The sequence below is a fragment of the Rousettus aegyptiacus genome, unplaced genomic scaffold, assembly GCF_014176215.1.
Source record: "Rousettus aegyptiacus isolate mRouAeg1 unplaced genomic scaffold, mRouAeg1.p scaffold_m13_p_11, whole genome shotgun sequence".
Taxonomy (NCBI): Eukaryota; Metazoa; Chordata; class Mammalia; order Chiroptera; family Pteropodidae; genus Rousettus; species Rousettus aegyptiacus.
Genome location: NW_023416286.1, coordinates 38,707,705 through 38,731,248, shown reverse-complemented (window position 1 = coordinate 38,731,248; position 23,544 = coordinate 38,707,705). Strand labels below are relative to the sequence as shown.

Below are 23,544 nucleotides of genomic sequence, written 5' to 3'. Positions count from 1 at the left end.
CATGGATTAAATAAATCCAAAGCTCTCAGTCCTTAGACTATAAGGGCATTAAGTATCAGAACTGCTCCTCACTTACATCGCTGGGAATACTGCAGGCAGTGCCCAGTTTCAGTCCAAAGCAGTTTGATTTAAATAACGTTATCACAGATATCATCAGGACAGAAAAAGCACAAGCAATATGGCAAGCAAATGACGATTCTATTTACTACTCTCTCATAAAAAAAAATCCATATTTACACCAAATTCTTTCCTTGTCTACTGACTCATGCTTTGTGATTTTTAAACCCTGTCTTCCTTATTAATTTCTGTTCTATCGTTTGCATGTGAGATTCCGGTGCCCTTGTTCACTTTCATTTCATATGTCCTGTGCCACTTTTCTGTTTTCCTTTGCCTTTCTCCTTCATTTCCTTTATATGAACATTTTGCTTTGAATTTTAAGCAAATTTTTCTTCTAATTCTGCTTGATTTTTACTCTACCTTGTAGAAATACTGAACGACCGATTATTCAGTTTCTGAATCACTCGAGACCTTTCCTGCTTCTTACTGCCTGTTTTAAAATTAGGCATGTTTTTAGACCATTTCACTGTTCTCAGCATGGCTTTTAGGAGTAACGGTAAAGGACAGTCAAAAAGACTTGTACTTTGGAGATATAACTGGCTCAAATCCCATCTCCTACTAGTTTTGTGTCCTTGAGCAAGTCATTTAACCACCCAGATGCTCAATTTTCCCACTTAGAAAACAGAGGTAATGGCGGTCTTAGAGGATTTTCGTAGAGATTATAAATAATCTAGGTAAAGGAATTGACACAAAAATGGCACTCGAGGAATAATAGCAGGTATTATTACTGGGTGAGTAGGGACCATATTCATTAATCAAATAAAAACCTTGACAATGGAAATCTGGGGATTTCAAAGATGCATGCTATTCTTGAATCACTACTTAATTATAGATAATTAAGGAATGGTTCAATATTTCTATTATTCCAACAAAAAGTCCATTTCCAATGTATTTCAAGGTATCCTTCACAAACAAACAAAAGGGAGAGTGAAGAGAGAGGTGATTTTCCCCTCCATTATCTGCTATATTTTACCATCTTTATCAGGAAGAGAGGAATATAATTAGCAATATTTGGTCTGTAAAATTATAGAGCAGATAACATTTCTATACATCACATAACTCATAATTTAACGTAATATTATATTTGCATGTGAAAAACTGTCTATTTGGGTGCTATTTGTTAATAGTTTCATCCATGGCAATTGCCTTTAAAAAATATTAGGAAGAAGTTTGCCTTAAATATTAAAGGTCCTGTGCTTAAGGCTTTCAACTGTTGACAGGATTCAAATTGGGGATGACAAATTGGGCAGGGTATCCTTGCTGTCCCAGGTGACAGTGCCAAATGGACCACCTGCAGTGTGCTCTCACCACTCATTCCTGCGGAGGAACTCTGAGCCTCAAGCAGACCCCAGTGGTCTCTGACTCTCTGACAGGTTGCTAAGGATTGCCCCTCAGCAAACACTGCAGCAGGCTCTTTCAGAACAAATCTTGAGGTTTTTGCTAAAAACATCAACACCACCATCTCCCCAAAAGCAGATATTCCACTGAAACTGTAAACTAATAATAAAGATTAGCAGTGATATAAGCAGGAGATAGATGCACCATACTTATTCCTTGCACTTTCTGATCTTGTGTTATCAAATAAGTAAGATTAATAAACATGTGTTAAAACTAGAAATAATTTCCCTTTTTTAGGTTTTTAAAAACATTTTCCGCTGAAATGATTTTTCTTTTAATGCTATCCTGCAGCTCCAAGTTATGACACAGTCATTTGAAAAATTCCTTGATTATTACTTGAAACTAGCAATGGGCTCTTTGATAGGAAAGTCATTTTTGGAGACAATGAAGTAGCAACTATCTCATATGGTCATGGGCTATCGTACTTAGCACTTATATCCTTTAGCAGCAGCACGAACAAAAATGATCGTGGAATCGTAAAGCAGCAATGAACTCCCAGGTGATGCAAACTGTGAACTGATTGGGTACAGCTGCTCTGAATCAACAGCCAAACACAGGAATGAGTTGTAACTGTCAGAAGAACCTGGGACGGAGACGGTGATATGTGAACCCTTCAGATTTTTGCCAGGCTTCCTTTTATTCTCTTTACTTGAACGCAGTGCACAGTCAGTCCTAAGCAGATCTACCAGTTTTGCAGTGATATCTTTTCTCTTTGGTTTATACTTGCTGTATTGCTAAGGCAGTGTCCATTTGGTAATTCTGCCACAAATGAATGAAACAGACAAAGCAGCTTCTTAAGCCAAACTATGGAAGCAACATTCTTTCTGGGAGAGCTGTGAGTTTATTAGAGGTGAAGCTAAAGGTTTTCATATAGAATGCATTTCAATATATAAAAGATGACCCTCATAGTTGTTCCTGGAAGTAAATGAAGTAGATTTCACTCATTTAGTACTTAATAAACCCTTTGTGACTAGTTTGTCATAATTTGGGAGTTTGTCATCTTGTAGTAAGTGCTAAATGAACAGAAATTAGGAACACTATGACATAGAGCTCCATTTTATGTTTGCCACTTATATGAACACTTTACTCCAAACACCCATTCCTTGGAATGTTAGCAAATACAATATTGTAAGGAAGAAAGTATACATAAAGTAGTAATTTGTTGCCAGAGAAAGTACTTAGAGGTGTTTCACTCTTGACCTGGTCTCTCTTGGAAATATAGATCAGGACTAAGGCTTTGAAGACTAAGACTGCCATTTCTGGACCCCCAAAATCCTGCACCACACAATAATACTCCCTCTTTTTTTCTAGGCTACTTTCCTTCCTTCCTTCCTTCCTTCCTTCCTTCCTTCCTTCCTTCCTTCCTTCCTTCCTTCCTTCCTTCCTTCCTTCCTTCTTTCCTTCCTCCCTCCCTTCCTTCCTCCCTTCCTTTTTTCCATATTGTTTAATGATACCTATTATGTGTAAGGCATAATGGTAACAACTAGTGTTACTGAGTTTAAAAATTTTAAGACCGTTAACAAATCTCTCTAAAAGGGAGAACTTTAGAGATAAACTGTAGTGAAATGAACATTGTGGTTAGCTGAGAAGAATCAGGACTAGGGCTCATTTTTGCCAATTACTAGCCGTGTGTCTCTTGTCCAGCTAACTTGCCTCAGTAAATTCAGCTGTAAAAATGAGATATCACAGGATTGCTGGGAAGTGTGATAAAACACTTTGTCAGCTGCAACACTGCACACAAATATATGATACTGTTACTATCACTAACGGTATAAATATGAAAGAAGAGAAGTAAAAAATTTTCTGTGCAGAATTGGAAATTCTATATAATCAACTCTCAAATGTTATTTCTTAGTAAATTATTATTCTACAAAATATGAAAAGAGATGTTCTAATATGAAAGGGTAACCACTGCATGATTGTAAAGATTAAGTAAATATCAACAATCTACTCTATTTTAACTTTATCACAACCACTCGTCAATAATTTATAACCATTAAAATTGCCTATAAAATAAATTGAAGAAAAATTCCAGTTAAAAGAAAAAAAACCTAACATTTTAAATGTGTAATTATTTCCAACTTTCAAAATCCATACAATTCTTTAATACTACTGAACAAACTAACAGGTTACATGAATTAAATTCACTTACAATATTGTTTGTCATTTTAAACAGTTTAAAAAATATAAAATATTTCAAAATAGTGTGACATCTATTGTATATGAGACACAGTATAAACTGTTTATAATTTAACATTTTGAAAATCGCATACTACTGCACACTTTTAAAAATACATGGAATACAAACTTAAGGAGTAATTAATTAATTGTTCTCCATTCTATTACTAAATATTTTCCTATGAAATCACACAATATTTCCTGTAGAATGCCTGGCTTTTTCTGTTCTGGTCAGGCTAAAAAGAAAATAATGATGGAAAGGATGGCTTATTTTCTTGCTTGTTTTAAGTGGTGTTTTTCTTATCAGTGAAGTAGACAGAAACAACAGACCAGAGCCATTACACAAATGCAAATTGCTGATAAGAAGTCACTCTATTCTTCTTTGACAATTAGCAGGAATTAGCACTAGTGTACAGTTTTTACCCCAAGGAGCAATCATTAGATCCTGTCTTCTCTAAGTGAATGAGTCTTTACTATCAGTTTTTAGGACAATCTTTAATGATTTACTTGCAAAAAATTAAATACCTACATAGTTTAATCAATGAAACATACAAATTTAAACAATTTTTTTATATTCCAATATGAAACTGTCAACTGCTACAACATTACAGGTGTTTTTAAAAACTTTACCTGTGATATCACCAATGGCTAAAAATTTAGAAATCGGCATGCTTTCTTGCTCTTTGATCTCCCAGTCAAAAACAAACAAACAAACAAACAAACAAACACAAAAACCAAACTGAAATTATTATTCTTGCTTGGAATACAGCTCTTCTGCAGTTATGTACTAGAAGAAGCACTCTGAACTCATACTGGGAAAAAAATGCTTATGCAGCTCCTGAAAATAAGCTCTGGAGCAGAAGCTGAACAGGAAAAGCTGTGCTCTCTAATGTCGCTTCATCAGATGCCGAGAGAATGAATGACAGGGGAAGTCACTGGTTTTCCAAAGGTACAGTCCCAAGCCTGACTCAGAACTATTGAAACATTGTCATTAAGGGTTAGCATTTTTTTCTGCATAGTAAGTCAATCCTATGCTAAATAGGTACTTGAAAAGGTAAACATGAAACGATTTGGAAGTCCCCAGAGCCAATATTGTGACTTAAAGTAGTATACCATCTCCTTGGCCTCTCCTCTACTGAACTCTGCTAAAGAAGCAAAAAAAGAAGCCAGAGAAGAACCATCATGAGATCATAAACAGAACCAGAACTTTCTAAAGTAGAATTAGGGCATCTTGCCTTATGGATTTAGCTAATAAGCTGGATGTACTCAGGTTCATAGACTACTTATAAGGCGAGATTTTGTCCGAAGAACAAGTTGAGACCAAGGGCCAATGGAGAGCAACTGGTTTAAATGATAAACTTGGGCTTTGCCATCATTTAAACACGCACAGAATGGTGGGCCAGAATGAACCTTAATATATTCTATAGTTGAGCTCATATTTTTTAAATCATCTCAAAAGAATAATTATGTGGTCTTCAGTAAGATACTTCTAGCTAAGAATTCACAAAAATGCACAGGAAGTCATGCAAGGTCATACAAGTGAATTAGCAAATGCCTGTTTTCTGTTTTGTTAAATGTATATTGGGGCTGAAGTAAGTTAATAAGATTGCCTTTTGATTCCTCTCTCTCTCTTACAAGCTGTCTCGGCAGATCCTAACATTATTTCTTCCTTCTTCAGCAGAATGAAAAGTGACCTTTGGGTGTTTCTCCTCATAAAACAAAATTATAATTTTTGTTGTAACACTGATCTCATTTGTAGCTAAACAGAAAGCAGATTCTAAGTTCCCAGCAGTTGCTGAGCAAATGATTTGGTGTGATTAGACAGTGTTATCCTTAGAAAAATAAAATTATCAAGAAAGGTTATTTCTCAAAAATACAAGTTGCTATTTCTTTTCTTTTCTTTCTTTTGACAGCACATTTTACTCACAACACAGTGTAAATCATTGCAGGCTACTACTTCTTAGAGCAACATCTCAATGACATAAATGTCTTGTAGGATGTCATAGCTCTTCTAAAGAGGGAGAGTCTCTTCTCACAGTGGATCATTGGCTGGGTGGTTATAAGAAAGCTACATTTTCCTCCTTACAAAGCCAATAATCTTTTCTTAGCTAAGAAGCCAATTCCAGAAATACAGTTCTGCTATATATTTTCTACTAATCACTGACAGTTTTATATGAGTATAAAATTTCCATAGCCAAGAGTTGACAAAATTTCAAGCCATCCCTTGAATCTTTTCCCATCAATACCTATTTTAAAGGATGAAAATTCATCTAGCCTGCAAAGCAAACATTAGCAGTCCATTCAACTGGCTGAATTTGATATATTTATAGATCTCATCAGGTTAAATATAGAAAGGCACACATTCTTTATTGTACTCTGCATCTTCTACCAGTATCAATTTGGTTGGAAGAAGGTCATGTCAATGTAGGAAATGTTAACCTGTCACTTTCCAAATTAGTCAAATGTTTTGAGCACCTAACAAAACAAATCAATACAAGGAGGAATGATCAAGGATTCAGTCATTCAGCAAGCTGCTAAAATTACCATTCCACATTTAATGACAGGTTAATTCATTCATCAATGAAAATACATTTAGAAATGAAAGTAGATGAAAGATCGAAAGATAGAAATTATGAGGCAAATTCATATTCAACAAATTTAAAAATTGTGGCATATCAAAAAGTAAAAGCCATATGGTCATGTCAATAGATATGAATCAACATTTGATGATTAAAAATCAATTTTTATAAAACTATCACATATTCTTATCTCCAAAGATCAAACCTGAATTTAATCAAACATCCAGATATAACTACTAATTTACAGGAAGGACATAGGTCAGAGGAACATATTAAAAGACACCTTGGGATGCAATCTACAAAATCCAGACTATGGAGAACTCTACCGAGCAAATAACCTGGTTTCTTAAAAAAAAAAAAAAAAAAAATTAAAGAGACAAAGAGAACTAGAGCCAGAGCCAGACAAACAGGATGAAATAATAATAATAAAAAAAAAATCCAAAATACAGATGTTTAAAAGAGAGTTATGAGACATATAAACCGTTGTTATTGGATCCTGTTTCAAATAATTATAAATATGTGATATTTCTAAGAGGAAATGTGATCACTAATTAGATAGTTAACATCACTAAGGGGTTATTATTACTTCATGTTTGTGTCAAATGTATTATAGTTATGTTTAAAAATAGCCCTTATCTTTTAGAGATACATACTAAAGTATTTATACACTGAATAATATGATGTCTGGGATTTGCTTCAAAATGGAAGGGAAGTGAGGGTGATCAAGATGAAGCAAAACTGATAATTGCTGAATTGGATGATGGCTACATGGGGACTCCTTATACTATTTTTCATATTTTCACATGTTTAATATTCATGTTTAAATGTATATTAAAATGTACATGTTTAAATATATGCTTATGTATTTTAAATAAAATGCAAAAAAATCAATCTCAGGCTTTTCAAAACATGTCTTTATAAAGCAGAATTAGAATGATATTCTATATCATCTAAAAACATCTACTTTTAGCCAACGACCTAAACCATATTTAACATTAAAACTCTAGGAGAGATTTCCATTGTTGTCAACAATGAATCAAGGATGCTGACTACCAATGCTATTATCTAACATTGCTCTGAAAGTTGTAAACAATGCAATAAAGCAGGAATAAAAAAACTGTAGTATAACCGTAGGAAATAAAAAACAAAAATAATCATTTAAAAATGATATGACTGAATATCATTAACTGGCAAAAAAACATAATGTAATAAAGGGATTATATTGACAATAGCAACAAGAGATATGAATCAATTAGGCTGGCCAGGTGTGAATCTAATAAAATATATGCAGAGCAAATGTTTTAAAAGGTTGGTATATTAAGAGGAATTATGTCTGTGCTTGGAGGAGAAGAGGGCATTCCATTAAAAAGAAAAGCAAATGAATTTGTGGAGGTAGAAAAATGAACGCCATGTTCAGTGAAAGGCGGCAGTTCAGTTTGACTAGGAGATTGATTACAACCAGAAAGTTGAAGTTAATGATGCTGTACAATAATAATGCATCCATATCAGAGAAGCCCTTGCTAACCTGGCTGGAATTACTGTTCAATCTGCAGGCCATGGAGAGAGTTAGGTTTTTGAGTAGGTCCATAATTAATAAAATTAAAGGTCTATTTTACAGCCTTCAGAAGGGGAGGAAATGGAGATGATGAGACCAGTGAAGAAGCTATTACAAAGGTATAGGTGAGAGAGGAAGATTGTATACTAACGATGGCAAAGGAAAAGGGGCCATATTCAAAAAATAACACAACTTTGCATTTATATACATTAAAATTAGGCAGGAGCTAAATCCTGGAGTTATTTGTACTTCACACATTGTACTGCAACTCTTTATAAGGCATTCAAAATGCTTAAACATGGCTTCTCATTATTCTTTACACAATCTAGGGAATATCCACGAACAGACAGAAGGAGGAGACCTATTCTCGATATTCAATACTCACTGGTAAAGTGAAAATGTCTAAGTTACAGCCAAGACTACATGACTTATGATTTCCTAATTTGACTATAACACATGTCTTTTGATATAAAGGAACACACTAGGAATAGACAGTACCATAATTGGCCCAAAATTATAAGTTACACAGATGATCAAGGCAGCAATGTCCCTAAAAGTTATGGAATCATCTTCGTGACAGGAAATGATTTCTGATAAATAATTAATTCAAACTTTCAAAGTTTTGCATAACGATGTCTCCATAAAAGTGCAGAAAAATGGGGTCTAGGTAATACAAACACAGTCTTCCAAGTATTTCAGGTTTGGGTTAGGCCTCTTTGATCAGTGGCTCTCTAATTCAAGAAGCCTGAAAAATATTCCTTAGACTGTCACCTTCACAGCTCTAAATCACCAAATTGCATGTTGCTACATATCATTTAGCTAAATTACTGCAATTCTGGGTTTGTGTGATAGTTGTGGACATAAATAGCCAAATTCTGTTTCCATAAGCACAACATTTTCCTCACTGAGGTGAACAGTTGCTGCATATAAAGTAATGAAGTAGTAAAAGCATGTTAGAACATATGAAGCTTGCTCTGCAACACTTGGCTAATTTCAGTCCACATATTTTCCCAGAATTCCCAGGAGTTCTTTTTCCCAGGTCCATGATCGGACTAGCAAAACACTCCTCCCTGTAATGCAATGTGTTATTAAATGTGTTTCTGCAGTTGTTAAGTTCCCAACACAAATTCTCCGTAACCAAATAACACATGAAAATCTAATTTATTTTTTAATTCCATTATTGTCATTTTCATATGACCCAGCAAACAAGAATAAAACAAGCTTTTGGAAAAACATAATTTTAAATGCTTCACCTCGAGAAAACGTTTCGCTCTGCCGCCAAAGGACTAAGCTGGTCAGATAATGTTTAGTTTATAACAGATCTTGTTTCTCTAAAGAGCATAGACCTTTAAGATTAGAGACGGGGACAGCAGGGATAGGTAATAATATTACTGGAAAGTCCTGGGCCTTTACAGGAACTGGGACAAAATGATAAATTGGCTTTGACTCAACATTATGCATAATGTGCTTTTCTTAAACCTTTGTTTTTAGTTGTTTGTTGTTTTTAATTTCTGGGCCTCTAGACGTCTACCTAACAAGCACCTGTTTTTTCTATTGTTGGCATTAAAACATACCGTTCAATGGAAACATACAGGTGCACACTTTGAACTCTTTTCCCAAAGTATACAATATTTTTTAAAAACTGAAGCCATGTGTTTAGTGTCTTACTCTCATCATCTGGTCTGACTGTTTATATCTATATATCATTTGGTTGTTGGAAGATCTCAATGGAAATCATTCTGCTTATAGTTAAAACTGAAAAAGGATATGTTGAATCACATCATTAAAAAAAGGTGGAGTAGAGGTCAGCATCTTATCTAAGCTTGCCTGGCTATTTCCCTGCACTGCCAGAAACAGGGAATATTAAGAAAGGCCATACATAAGATCTGAGTTATAATTTATTAGTTTTTTTCTTGGTGGTGATATATCTATCTGTGTATATGGACTAATAAAACACTTCCATCTCCTGGAGCTATAATAATTCAAACTGGCTGAGGTCTTCCCCCTTTTAAAACATAAACCATTTTGTAGACACTGCAAGCATGTGTTTAATACAGATCTTTGTTCTTTCCATCCATCACTAAGGTGCTTCAGACCCAAACGCTGATGAAGAAAACAGCGTAAAGGAGGGAATCATGGCTGTTCAGCACACCAGCCGAAAAGGAACCACAGATATACGAAGCCACCTAAAAATCAAAGCAGGCAGAACCAAATTCTAGGTCATGTCTGCTCTGCCAACTTAATTCCTCATATTCCCATATAGGAGTCAAATGTCTTTAGTTGAGATTTGTCACTTATTCACGAGCTTTCAAGGAGTCAAACACTTTGTAGTACCAAATGGTGTATCTGGTAGGAATCTACACTGCTCCAATATGATGGGCATTGCCAATACCTAGTGAGAGTTTTCCAGTTCAGTTAACTACAGAATCCAGTGATTACCATAATGGTGAAGTATGTGCAGAGTTAGTCACTCTTCTGAACCCCACTGAGGGAGATGTCACAGATGACAGGAAAGTTCTTGTTATTTCTAAGCAGAAAACAAGGCCTTCCTAGGCAAAAGAGATCTGCTAATAAAAAGAAACTAAACCTCTGACCCCATTCTTTAAAATGTACTGTTTTATTCATAGTTTTCCACTTAAGAAACCTTCCCTTCTGAAGAATTTTGAAATAAAGAACACTTTTCTTGAAAGAGAGATTTTTCTTGATCATACACCTTTTTGGTGTGTTAGACACTCACTCACAGGGATGTAATTCTCTCTTCATAGCAATCAGCCACAGGTGGAAGACTCTCCCTGCGGAGAGACTCCCTTCACCTTGCACATTAATGTCCAATGTTATAAACTGAAAACTCCAATATTTGCATTTTTCTCAAAGTTTGAAGAACTCAGGGAAATGAGTCATTGTTCTACAGAAATGACACAAGTCCCTGGAATTAAATGTTGATAATGAAATATATATATATATATGTTAATTACTAGACAGATGGTATAAGAATTCAGTAATCCTTCATTGTCCCTCATACAATTCTTCATTAATATATTATCAGAATCTGTCAATGGCTAAATGGATCTATCACAGCCACTGGATTGTGCCTGAGGTTCATGCCTGAAGAGCTAACCCCACTTGCCGGAGCGTTCCGCACGTGTGTGTGCCTGCGACTGTGGCTTTCCTGTCTCTGGAGAACAGAACTGCATTCTGCCACCCATTGACTAAAACTCTGCTTTATATTCTTCAGGTTTTCTTTCTTTTTTTTTTGGTAGAGAAATGTCAGGAACTAAAGTATTCATTGGCAAACAAGGAATGTAGAATATTTTGTCCTTACCTAAAGGTCATTACTACTGTAATCAGAGCTCTTTTCTCAGAGCTAGAAACGTGCCCAAGATATTCCAAGATTCCACCCCATTTTTTGTTTTCTAGACTTTTTGTTTGTTTTCATCTCATCAATTGCTGTTAGTTCATCACAAAGCCAAATATAATTTTAAGTAAACTGAATATAAACCAATTTTTTAGTTAACAATACTACTAACAATATGTAATTATTTAAAAACAATTTTTTAAGTTCAATTTCATCTTTTGCCACATTCAATCTTCCAAATATCCACTTGGTGATTTTGTTAGTCTGTTTTTATTTTTTGTTTGTATGTTTGCTTTGAGGATTTGAAGACCATTTCATCTGTGAATTGTTTTAGTTGTAAATGACACATTTTAGTTGTTCAAAGGTGAACAAGCAGAACACATGGATGAACAGATGGAAATGATAAATAAACGCATAGTGTCAAAATATTTCTTCTGAAGTCAGAACTAGGCATTGGCAAACCTATGGTAATATCCACAGAAAGTGCTGGCTACACATATCTAAAAATAAAAAACAAAAACCAACTTGTTCAGAATGTCAGAGAGAAAGTTAACACACACACAAAAGTAGCCTGATGGTGTCTGTATGGGAAAGAATTAGAATGGATGTTGGCTCTGTGAAAACTTAGCATTTCTTGGTACCTAAAAGTGAATCTAAAGTTTAGTTCAGTTCAGTTAGGAAGTTCTGGGATGCTAGTTTTGTGGTGTAAATAAGGCTATACTATTCTTCAGGGAATAAATTTAGAAAGAAAAACTTGATACTCAAGTGAAAAGTGGTTACTTTCCTCAGTTTGTTTCTTCCTGTTGAATGTACCATATTTCTTAGACTGACAGGCTAAAAACTTGCAGTTTATGGTAAATTCTAGCTTCAAATCCTGATATGAAGTTGGAATTTCCCAAGAAGAACTATAGTAATAGTGATAAGGCAGCAAGAAAACTTACAGAAATTGAATAAGTCTCATAAAATATAATCTGTTAAATGGGTAATGGTGATCTATGTTGTTGGAATCACATTCTGTAGAAGAGACAGGTAAAGTAAGTGTATATACAAAGGTCAAAAGAGAGACAGTGACTGAGTAGGAAGCAAGTTACGTTTTCTGACTTGTGGGGGACCAGTGCTCCAGGATCAAGATGACACTGCTGACCATTTTAGCAGCTCTGTGAAAGAAGTCATGAATGATCCAACTCCAGAGATTAGAAATATATCTGATTTATTAAAACGTCTACCCTGTTTTACAAGAGACTCTGTAACTAGGCCATAACATGAGGTCAGAACAAAGTTCGAACTGTTCTTAGATCACAGAACCATAGGAGCAGAGGTCCAGACAGATGGACTCCACCACTATCATAAATAATTATGAGAACTACCTGAACTATAACTACCCTAAAAATGATCAGGAGCATTTTCTAATCAAAAGAAAAAACAAAGAGAATGTTCCCTCATTCCTCAGCTAAACCTGATGACTTAATAAGGTAAAAATGATATGTTTGAAGTCAGATGAGAAGTAATCATTTTAATGAGGCTGACACAGATCTGTACTGATTCCAAATATGGAATTTGATATGTATAGCATTTCAAATTCCCCAGGCATAATTTAAAATAAGAGACAATTTCCTTAAAAAATATTCAAAAGTGTAAGAACATGCACAGTTGCTGCTAACTAGGAAGAGAATGAATGCCAAATTCCTCCAGCACACTTCTCTCATTTCCTACGCCAACTTTTGTCAAAAAATAATGATAATAACAACAAATAAGCCTGGTTCTTAATGTGTGTAAGGCTACCAAACTCTTTGCTGGCAATTTCCATTAAATATATCATTCAAAATGGAAATGAAATTTAAAAATAAAGATTGGAACAATTTAAATTGGATTATCATCTTTACCTGTGATAAAAACTGCCCTTTTCTGTCCCAGAAGCATGGAAGTCACAGAGACTGTCTCGATTCTTCTACTTGCAAAGTATCATTTGGGATATGGTTTCTACGAATTGTAGGACACCGAATCATCAGAGTCATTTTTGGCTCAAAGAGAAAAGCAGAAGGAAAAGGGCCATGTCTGGCTTACTACTTACTCAGGTGAACTCTCTTGTCCCAAATCCAATAGTGTGAAATCTTAAAATTATTGTCACCTTTCTGGGAATACAATAAAACTTGTTGCCTTCCTTATTATAGAAGAAATAAATGTACTCATTCCTAGTAGTCATGTTTCTAGAACATGATCCACCATAAAATATATCTTAATGAAGTAGAGTTAAACACCAGAGAGGCCCACTGAATATGCTCACAATGACCATCTCTATTGAACTATTTACCATGTTCTGGCTTTAAGGTGATCTTCAAGATAAGTCAAGGGGAAAGTATTAAAGAAATGAGAAGTAGAAAGAGAAGATATTTTATATTGCAAAGATGGAAGAGTTCTCTGAATATGATATTTTCTTCTTAATCATCTTCTTTTTTATATCATAAGCATTCTTATTTTCTGTATTAATCTTGTATTTTGAAGTAAAAATCATATTCGCCTAGCCCAATAGGAATCTGGCACCAATAATATTTGCTGTAAATTGTAAAGGTGTGTCTTTGGCTTCTATTCTATCTTTTTTTTTTTTTTTTTTTTTAAGGAGAAATAAATGCTGAAGAAAACTCAAAAGTTATCTGTATGGTAAAAGTAATACAATTCTTAGTAAAGAACAAGAAGACTGATATTCATTAAATATTTACAGTGTGCTAGATATACATTCTAACACTAAGAAATAGGTTAACATTTTATCCTTTCCACAGATGAAGAAATTCAGGCTGAAAGAGGTTAAATTACATGCTTTTGTTTTCAGTATAACAAATAATATGGGGAGGAATTCCAAGGCAGGTTAACTGCAGGGCCTACGATATATCCAATTAAAGCATTCTATCTCATGATTCTTTTGTTCCAGAGCTACCTATGTGACCTTGTAGTTAATAAACAAACAACAAAAATTGACATTCTTTCCACAGGCTATTAGAGAAGCCATATTCTTCCATCTTCCAGAAAGTATCAGTTTCTAAATATTTGCGTATGTTTGTAAACTGTATGTCAGAGAATGATTCCTTAGGAGAAGACAGAAGGCCAATGTTAGTCAAATTGATGCTATTTTAGTCTTAACGGGAAATGCTCAGTCCATATTATTTAGTGTTCTATTGTCTGTTTCAGATTAAATGGTTATCATTTCACTTAAGCTTTCCTAAGAACTAGATAACTAAACTGATATTGAGTGGTTTAGTCTAAATTAGAAACGTTGTAACGGATTCTATTTAACCTCCATTCAAATTAGCTTCATTTTCCTTTTAAAATTATATTTAGAAAAATAATTTAATTTTATTTATTAATAATCACAAAGTTAGAAAAACTACCTCATTTATTTCTTTAGAAAGCCAAAATAAGAGAAATTATGCAAGTATATATAAATGTACATACAAATACAAATATGCTGGGTTATAGGCATATTATGACGGTAGTAATTATTCCAAACGAAATGCTAAATTTAGTTATGATGCCTGCACAACATTTAATATTTGTATAAAATCATTGGTGGACCTCAATTCAATATTAATACCACTAGTTCCTTTAAAAACTAATTGCAGTCACCAAAGAGATATGGGGAAGAGAAAGAAATATATACAGATATATTATATAAAATGAAAAATGATTTCCATTGACATTTGAAATTAGACTCATTTCATTTACATAATTTTCTTTAATCTCATTTTCATATAACTTATAAATCATCCATAAGGTTTTAAAAAATGGGTCATGTGGTAGCACCCTTAATTCAAAGTTAAATCCTGACAACCAAGTAACTTAAATGACAATCTCTTACAAAAATGAACAATTCTAAACAGCTAACTTAAGACAGTTTTCTTTTGGTTAAGTTACATGTAAGGATCATCTAATCAGACTTGCTTTACATAGTCATCCCTAAAAAATACTAATGCTGTAAGTCAGAGAGTGGCAAACATAATTAAAGTGTTTACTAATCGCAAATGACTACGAAACTGGAATAAGAATGTGTAATATAGAGGTGATTTGCTTAATTTTCATCAGCCACTTCTCCATTCAGTAGCTTTTACTAATTTTTTATTCAGTTGACTGGGTCAAGTCTTATCTTCACTTATTGGAAATTTGAAATATTGCAGGATATGTCATAAACTTGTTCAAAATAAGTTAAAGCTATGGAATAAATTTGAGAATCATAGAATTTAATATTTATTTCTACAGTAATATAAGACAACTGAGGCATGGAGCAAAAATGGTTGTATAGTTTTTCAAACCATTTAAGTGTAAGAGACATGAAAAAATATTGAACTTTGTAATTTCGAATGCACCATTAACATTTTTATCTTAGCATCCTTTGTTTCCTAAAAATAAGCAGTCAATGTTAAGCAGAAATGTCAAAAAATCAATAAAAGTAATTAGGAAGAGTGTTTCATGTCCTTGAGAAAAGCTTTGAAGGCAGAAAGGGAAGCTTCAGCACAGTGAACATTCAACATTCTATTTTTTTCCCCCCTTAATAATAAGAAAAGGCAATATTTAATTACTTTATTAAAAAGTAACCAAATAAATGTCAAATGTTACCCTTTGGCAGTATTGCATTTCATGTGGTTGCTTTACATTATAAAATCCAGGATGGGAAGCTAGGTCCCTTATATGCAGTATTAGATGTATCCATGTGTGATAACAAGCAGCAGAGAAAAAAACTCATTTTAACACTGAGTTGCTTTAACTATTTCTATCATCTCTGAGGAAAGATATTGAGGAAAAGGAAATAATTATTGAGTGACTTTCAATGTGCCTGGGAAAAAAATACACATGACCTCATAGAGCTCTCACAATAATCTGTAAATTCTGTATTATTTCCTCTACTTATCAGAAAGTAAACAATGTATCAGAGAGATTAAAGAGTTTGCCAAGGTCCCACAGATGGAAAATTGCAGTTAAGATTCAAAGTCTGATTATAAAGTCCCTCTGCTTTCCAAGACACCACTGAAGAACTTTAAATGGTGGTTATTATTTTCAGGGCCATAGACTCCTTTCAGAGTTGAGGAATGCTATGGATTTTTGTTCACTCGCAATTTGGGGATTTCATGGATCCCCCCCCCCCCCGAAGACAATTCACAGTTATTGCACAAATCTCCAGTTAAGAATTCTTCGTGTGAGGTCGGACTGTAAAAGATCTTTGATTTTAATTCAGAATCCTCAATATCATAATCCCATTAGAGAGAAGAGAAAAAGCTCTTCCCCTCTATTTATTATTTTTACTTGCTCTATTTCAGAGGCCTTTCTCAATAATATATGTTAACTATATTAAAGGCAAATAGAACGTTTAAGAATATCTTCAAAATTATTGTAGATCATAATAATATAAATTAGGAAATGAAAGCTTATCTAGGAGTTTTTCTTTTTTAATTATAAGGAAAATAATACTCAATGATCTTAGATATTCTTATTTTTTAACTTGGATTATTTAATATAGAAAACCAATTTTCAGAAAGGGAGGTGCAGCAACTTAACAAAAGTCACATTCCCCCTGAAAGAAACAAAACACAAATACCATGATCCTCTTAGTCATGTTTTCATTTATGTGTTTGTTTTGAAGTGCATAGCTTCAAAACACCAGGGGGCTATACTTAAAATTTTTTATAATATAATTTATACTAGGAAATTCAAAGTTGAATTATTTTAACATTTAGTAGAGAAATCCATTGATATAATTCTAAATTGAAATATAAATGTGTGTTATTGCTTGAACAGTCAAGGTAACACTTTATTCTACGTTAAATTTAATTGAAACAATCTCTGACTAATTTTTTCCTTCAGAATTGCTATGAAAACAATTTGACTAAGCACTTTGCTATAGTGACTTTTGTTCCTCCTGCCCTTTTCTCAAGAGTAGGACAGAGACTAGAAAGAGGATCTAGTTCTCAAGTCTGTACAATTTTCTTACCCTAGGACATGACTGTTACTGATTTTAGGTAATATTTTTGTTATTACTACTACTAATCAGTATAAATGTAACAATGCATGTTTATTTTATAAAACTGGAATGGCAATTGTTATATCTGATAATTGATTATGAATTAGTCTAATTAACTGAACTGAAAGTATCATTTATCAAGTAATAAATAAGAAACACTTTTAAATACAAAATGAACATTAAAAGGCATTGTTTTCTCTAGATATGAATTGCTTTTTATTTTTTTAGAATATTCAGATAACACTGAAATAAAAAGAAATAAAAAGCTTTTTACAATAGGAATTTGTAAACTTACTAAATAATTGAAATTATATAACTTTGATAATAATTAATAATTTTATAAAGAAACAAACATTTGTTTCTAAATCTTTCTGTTGAAATCCTATTCTACAGGGTAATTTTGGCTATGATTTTTAATGACCAACTGAATTTAATGAAATATAATTTGAGGAAATTTTAAATTCTAATATTCGAATTCAAAGTTCAAATTCTTATGACTTCAATAGTCAGGTCTTGAGGTACTTTATAAGTCTATAATCTTGGGAAATGAAACATACAGACACCTATATATACTCACATATCTTTTTCAAATTCTTAATTTTCAAGTTTAACTTTCAAAAAAGCTAAGTGACCATCATACACATAGAATTTCCCATTTGATTTGCTCTGTAGTATATCACGCAGCGTGTCAGATAAAATAAGGCTATCATTCTTTTTCTTGTCTACACAGAAACTTATAAGTACTATTTATCTAGTAATGGAAAGATAAGTGAAAGATAACATAAAATATTCAAATACATCTATGCCTACGTGTGATCTATTTGCAAACACAATTAACATTTGAAAAGTTTTCATTCAAGATGGGCTTCTCCCTGAGAGTTGCAAACCTTTGATCTTACTCCCTTAGTATCAGCTAGATCCCTTAGAGACAGATTTAGTATTTGTGAAGCTGGTATATGTATCTAAATCTTGTTTTGGATCAAATTTATCAATCCAGTTTATCTCATTTTGCTAGATCAACTCTCTGCAAGCCAATTGTGCTTTACTTGACTATATCCTATACATTCAGGGGTGTCTACTCTGTCCCTGTGGCTTATAATCGGGCCATTCTCTCCCCATCCTGTCTACTACACACCCCCTACATGTTTGGATTCCTGAAAACATTCTATTATTTCTTTTCTTTTTGATAATTTACAGCCCAGGGATAAACCTCTTGTCTTTAATGTTAAACTTGATATTCCTGCCTTGGACCACTCTCTTACATGTCATCACCCTTGGCTTTCTGGCTCCTTCCACGCCTGGCCACTTGGTAAAACCATGTGTCTGACTCAGCCACTGCCCTTAAAGACGGAAATCCTAGATGCTGAGCCTCTGTTTGGCCCCACCCCTTTGGTCCTGTGGGTTACAAGAAGGGGTAAGACTCCTTCTGCCATTTAATAATCAAGAGTCTTCATTCCTTAAAAGTTAAAAGAAGCCCCTATCAAAGACAGGGTTCAGTTTCCTAGGAGGGGTAAGTTCCATTACCAGATCAAGATTCACTAGCTGCCAAGCCTTCCCCACCTGAAAACAAGACTATCAGATTTAGCAAATAAAAATACAGACACCCAATTAAATGTGCATTTCCTCTAAATAAATACTCATTAGTACTTGTTAGTGTAAGTAGGCCCAAGCAATATTAAAGACATATGTACATTAACAAACTATCTATTGTTCATCAGAAATTCAAGTTTAACTGGATGTCTTACAATTTATCAGGCAACTCTAACGGTATGTGACATTTTAAGTGTTTCCTTAGCTAGGAGGATGTACAATTACACACACACACTCACGCACACACAGAGTCAGTTATAAAAACAAATCATGAGGCCGTATTTTCTTCATTCAATCCCAAAAATGGTTTTATCAAAAAGATTGGAACTACACTACTACATTGCTGCTGTACCTCAGGGATTTCCACTCCATTTCTGTTGTGATTGAACCGAAGAGAGTGGGGGAAGCTTTCAAATTAAAACTCACTTCAAGCTAACCAAATCTACTCCCTGTCGATCCCCTTTTCCCATGCCCTGCCCCCCCACACACATTCTTTGTTGTCTCTTTGCACTTTGATGGTCTCAGGATTCAAGTCCAATGCAAACACAATTTAGGAGTCAATCACAGTGTCAGTGAAAAGACTTGCTTCTGGGCTCTAAGCAGTCCAGAGACAGGTACTACACAAATTCTTAAGAGTCAGGTTTCCAACAATATTCCATGTCTATAGGTCTCACTACATTGTGGAGGTAAAGGACACTGGAGACCCCTAAATTAGGCTGTATTTCTGCTACAACTGGTCTGCCCTCAGCACAAGCATGCAGAGTAGAACATAATTCTCAAGTTAAAGAGAACTTGAGAGAAGATGTGGGTTAAAGAGAAGATGAAGAGACACAGAGACAACTTTTCAAGCACTGCTAGCAAGTTCCCTAAAATGGAGGCCCAAAAGAAGAGGTAGAACAGTTTGGCCATCATAACCCTATTTCATGTAGCTGCCAGGCATACCACTGACTCTGCCATTATAAGAAATGGCCTCAGAAGAGTAGAAAGAACTTTAGCAAAATGTAAGTTATTCAGAAGACAGAGGCTCAAATGTTACCGTATGAAGAAGGTAGACGAAACTGGTGTCTGTTGAGAAGAATCTGGAGAAATGGTATTGGTCTTCAAATGTATCAAAGTCGGACATATGAAACACTTACATATTTAAGAGGTAGAAACTGGGCTTGATTAATGGAAGCAACAGGAACACCAATTTTCAGTTGAATATATGAACACATTTATAGAGCTAAACAAAGACAAAATGCGTAAGCCTCGATAGGTTGGGCGTTTCCTTATAACAAAAGAAAGTGTAGACTAATTGACACTTGTTCTTCAATGGGATTCATTAACATAGTATAACATAACATAACATAACATAACATAACATAACATAACATAACATAACATTAACATAAGGTGTAGGATTAGAGCTCAAACCATTCAAGATTTCTTCCAAATTTGAGGTTCTATGATTTTAAAGAGAGCATTATATGATATATCAGTGATGCTAATGGCTTGGGCTAAACTCTACAATTTTCAATTTTAAGCAAGACCTGATTTAATTTTTACATATCACAAAAATGCTACATCTTAATCTTAATTTCAAGCATCTGATCATCTCTCATCAGCTCATAACTAGTGCACATTGGGACAAGAAGGAAGAGCAGATTAAAAGATGATCCCTCTCAAAGTGGAAAAATAACAAATGTCTCTCACAAATTTTCTATTTCTGTAAATGCCTAAAGCAAAAATGTTATTTTAACAGTTTTTATCAAATAGAACAGAAGCCAGTTAAAATATGTGATCATTGATCACATGCTGATTGCTATTCTAAAATTTACTAAATATTTTTAAAACTTCATTTGGCTACCTAAGAACATTTTGTGTTTAAAATTTTAAATATATTTAACAAAAGAAATTATTTTACATTTTATTAAGTCAAGCCAGTATTTTTAATGACTATAAAAAGCATATCCCAAGATCACAAATCTATAATGACAAGCATTAACTGCATCTCTGTCCCCACAGATTACTAATTTTAGTGATGAGACTTCCTATTGCTTTTATTGGCCATCAGCAGATGAATGGGGGTAGGAGTGACTAAATGCACCAGGGACAATAAAACCTGCCTGTAAATGATAAATGTGAGCTTGTTTATCCTATGACTTAAAGAACACTATATTTTAGTGATCTTTTACGAGCAGAAATACTTGACCATGTTCCATTAATTTCATGACAGTAGTGGCAAAATAAAGCATGAAATAATCAGACTTGTACAGAAATGCAGGCAATATTTATCCATTGTTCTCAAATCATAAACTGGCTTGAGCTTGGAATATCAAATCTTGCCTTTTAATATAGATTTTGAACTATCCATTTGTTTGTTGGTTTTGCTGCTATCACATCATAAAATATGTGATTACTTGTTTCTAACTTTGTGTGACATGCAGATTAATCTTCAAGTCTATTATACAAAAGCTCTTTCAGTGTGTCTTCTGCAAAGCTACTTATAGTAAATTTTAGGAGATTTAAGCCTGATAGAATCACTGTTCCTCAAACGAAAACATTCAGATTATAAATAGGCCCTTAAAAAAAGAAATGATCATTTTGAAGATTCAACTCTAAATTCCTTTAATACAGCTCAACAAATCACTGTTAAAAATTCACCAGTCTGTCACACTTTTTTTATTTATTTAATCTGTCCCTCTCTCCCACTTTTACTGCTTCCCCAAAGAGTAATAGGAGAAGGAGACTAGGGAATTAAAAAATGAGGAAAACATTCTTTTTAGCACACCTTGCATATATCATTGTTCTGCTAAGGTGGCTGGTGGGCAACCGGCAATTTGTTAAATTAACTCATTTCCTCTGTATCATTCTTTGTTATTGAAGGGCCACAGCTCTGTTCTATAAAGAGCCATTAGTTTATAAGTGCTTGTTCAGCATATTGCATTTTTGCTGATGGTATCTGAAATTACCATGTGCAAAGGAGTCAGAGAGACGGTGATTGTAAGGACTGTCCTTACCAAGAGCCACTACTGTACAGGCCTGGCATTTCTCTAGAGAAGATGTCACTTTTTCAAAAGCTGAATGCGTTGATAATATCACCTCAATGAAAATAACACGTATTTAGCCACTAATTGTCTTAAGAGTCCCCAAATCAAAGACTAAAGGATAAACTTTAAGTTGTGTGAATACTTTTATTCCAAATACTTGTCTAAATATTCCTGTGTTAGTTCTAAATTTTAAAAATAGCTTATTTTATTGCTATATTTTTCAAAGAAGACATGCCCTGTGTTTAAGTAAGAATATACTTTTTTCTTCCTGTGAGTAGACTGACCGAGAGAAAATAAAATATTTTTTACCCATCAATTGCAAAAAAGACATGAAAAATTAATCAGAAACTGCTCCTTACTTAAAGAAGTCCCTATTAAATCCCAAAGTCCTAAACAAACAGTTTTAGAAGATTCATTTATATGTGTTTCTGTGGTAGAAAAAATTCTTTTTCTTATTCCAAGTGATATTGTTACTTCAAAGATGTGCAATGGATGTTTAGCTCATAAAAAACTCAGTTTTCTTCAGCCACATACCCTCTCCAATTTTTTTTTTTGAGACTGATATCAGATGTACAATAAACAATACTAAACCAGCACATTTTAATGACTTGTCATTGTGGGTGGAGGGGGAGGGGAGACTAATTTTATTTGATCTTGTTATTGATTTTCTGACTTCCAGTTTGATGTCTTAGATTCCACTAGTAAAGACTAGAAATCAGAATAAGTTGTATCACTTTGTATATAAGAAAATTATAAACATAGCATTATAGCCCAGGTCATATGTTTGTGAAATATTAAGAATTTTACAAATCATTAACAGGACAGTTCTATAATATCATGAGACAAAAGAGATCAATGCATTTCTCAGATCACTTGGGAAACTGAATAGATGGAAGAATGTTTCAAAACTAACAGTATTTATGAGCTTATTCAGCCCCACTATAGGACAATTGAGAAAAAGAAATTTTGAAGACTCCAAAGGGGTCAGTGCAGCATTATTTGTGTTCAGACTCTAATTGTCTTCAAGTCCTGCAGGGCTTTGGAGCCAGACAATAAGGCCGAATGGCTCTAGTATTTCAAATACAGATAGGAGAGTTTCAATTGAGGGGAGTCCTTTCTTTATCAAGGTGCACTATTCACATTTTCTTTTTGTTCGAGGAAACAAACGCATGCTGGATAGTTTAGAACACCTTAACTCTGTCATGGAAGCAAGCAGGGTAAATATATATAAATAATTCAGAAAGTATTAATTGATAAATAATCTATCATTTCTGTCAAGTTTAGCAAAGTGAATCATTTTTTAGTTGAGCACATTTTCTTTAGTTGACGGTTTCATCTATTTCAAAATAATTTTTAGTAAGTGGAGAAGTCAGGGGTTTGATGAGATTTGAAAAATCGTCATTACTCAAATGAAAACAACAATTAATATTTAAAAATCACTTTCACGTATCCTAGCCCTTTAGTCTTCATGTCTATCATTGCATTGTCATTCTTTTCAGAGAAAGATGCTGGGTTTTTTAATAGTGCAAAACTGACCAATTACTGACAAGTTATCATTCTTGGCATTCTTGCCTCTTGATTTAAACACAGAGAACAAATCTCACAGTACTAATGTGTAAAAAAAAAAAAAAAAATTCTGAATTTTCAAGAGGAAGTGAGAACTGACTTAATGGAAAGTCTAAAATGTAAATTTTCTAAAAAGATATTGGATCATTAGTATACACACTCAGTGAATACGT

At 33.8% G+C, this 23,544-nt stretch overlaps 1 protein-coding gene across 14 annotated transcripts in view; it reads right to left on the bottom strand.

The window, feature by feature from the left end:
• The window catches only part of NRG1 (neuregulin 1), a 942,448-nt gene that overhangs the window by 36,438 nt on the left and 882,466 nt on the right, over nt 1-23,544 (bottom strand). The gene's annotated exons all lie outside the window — the stretch shown is intronic.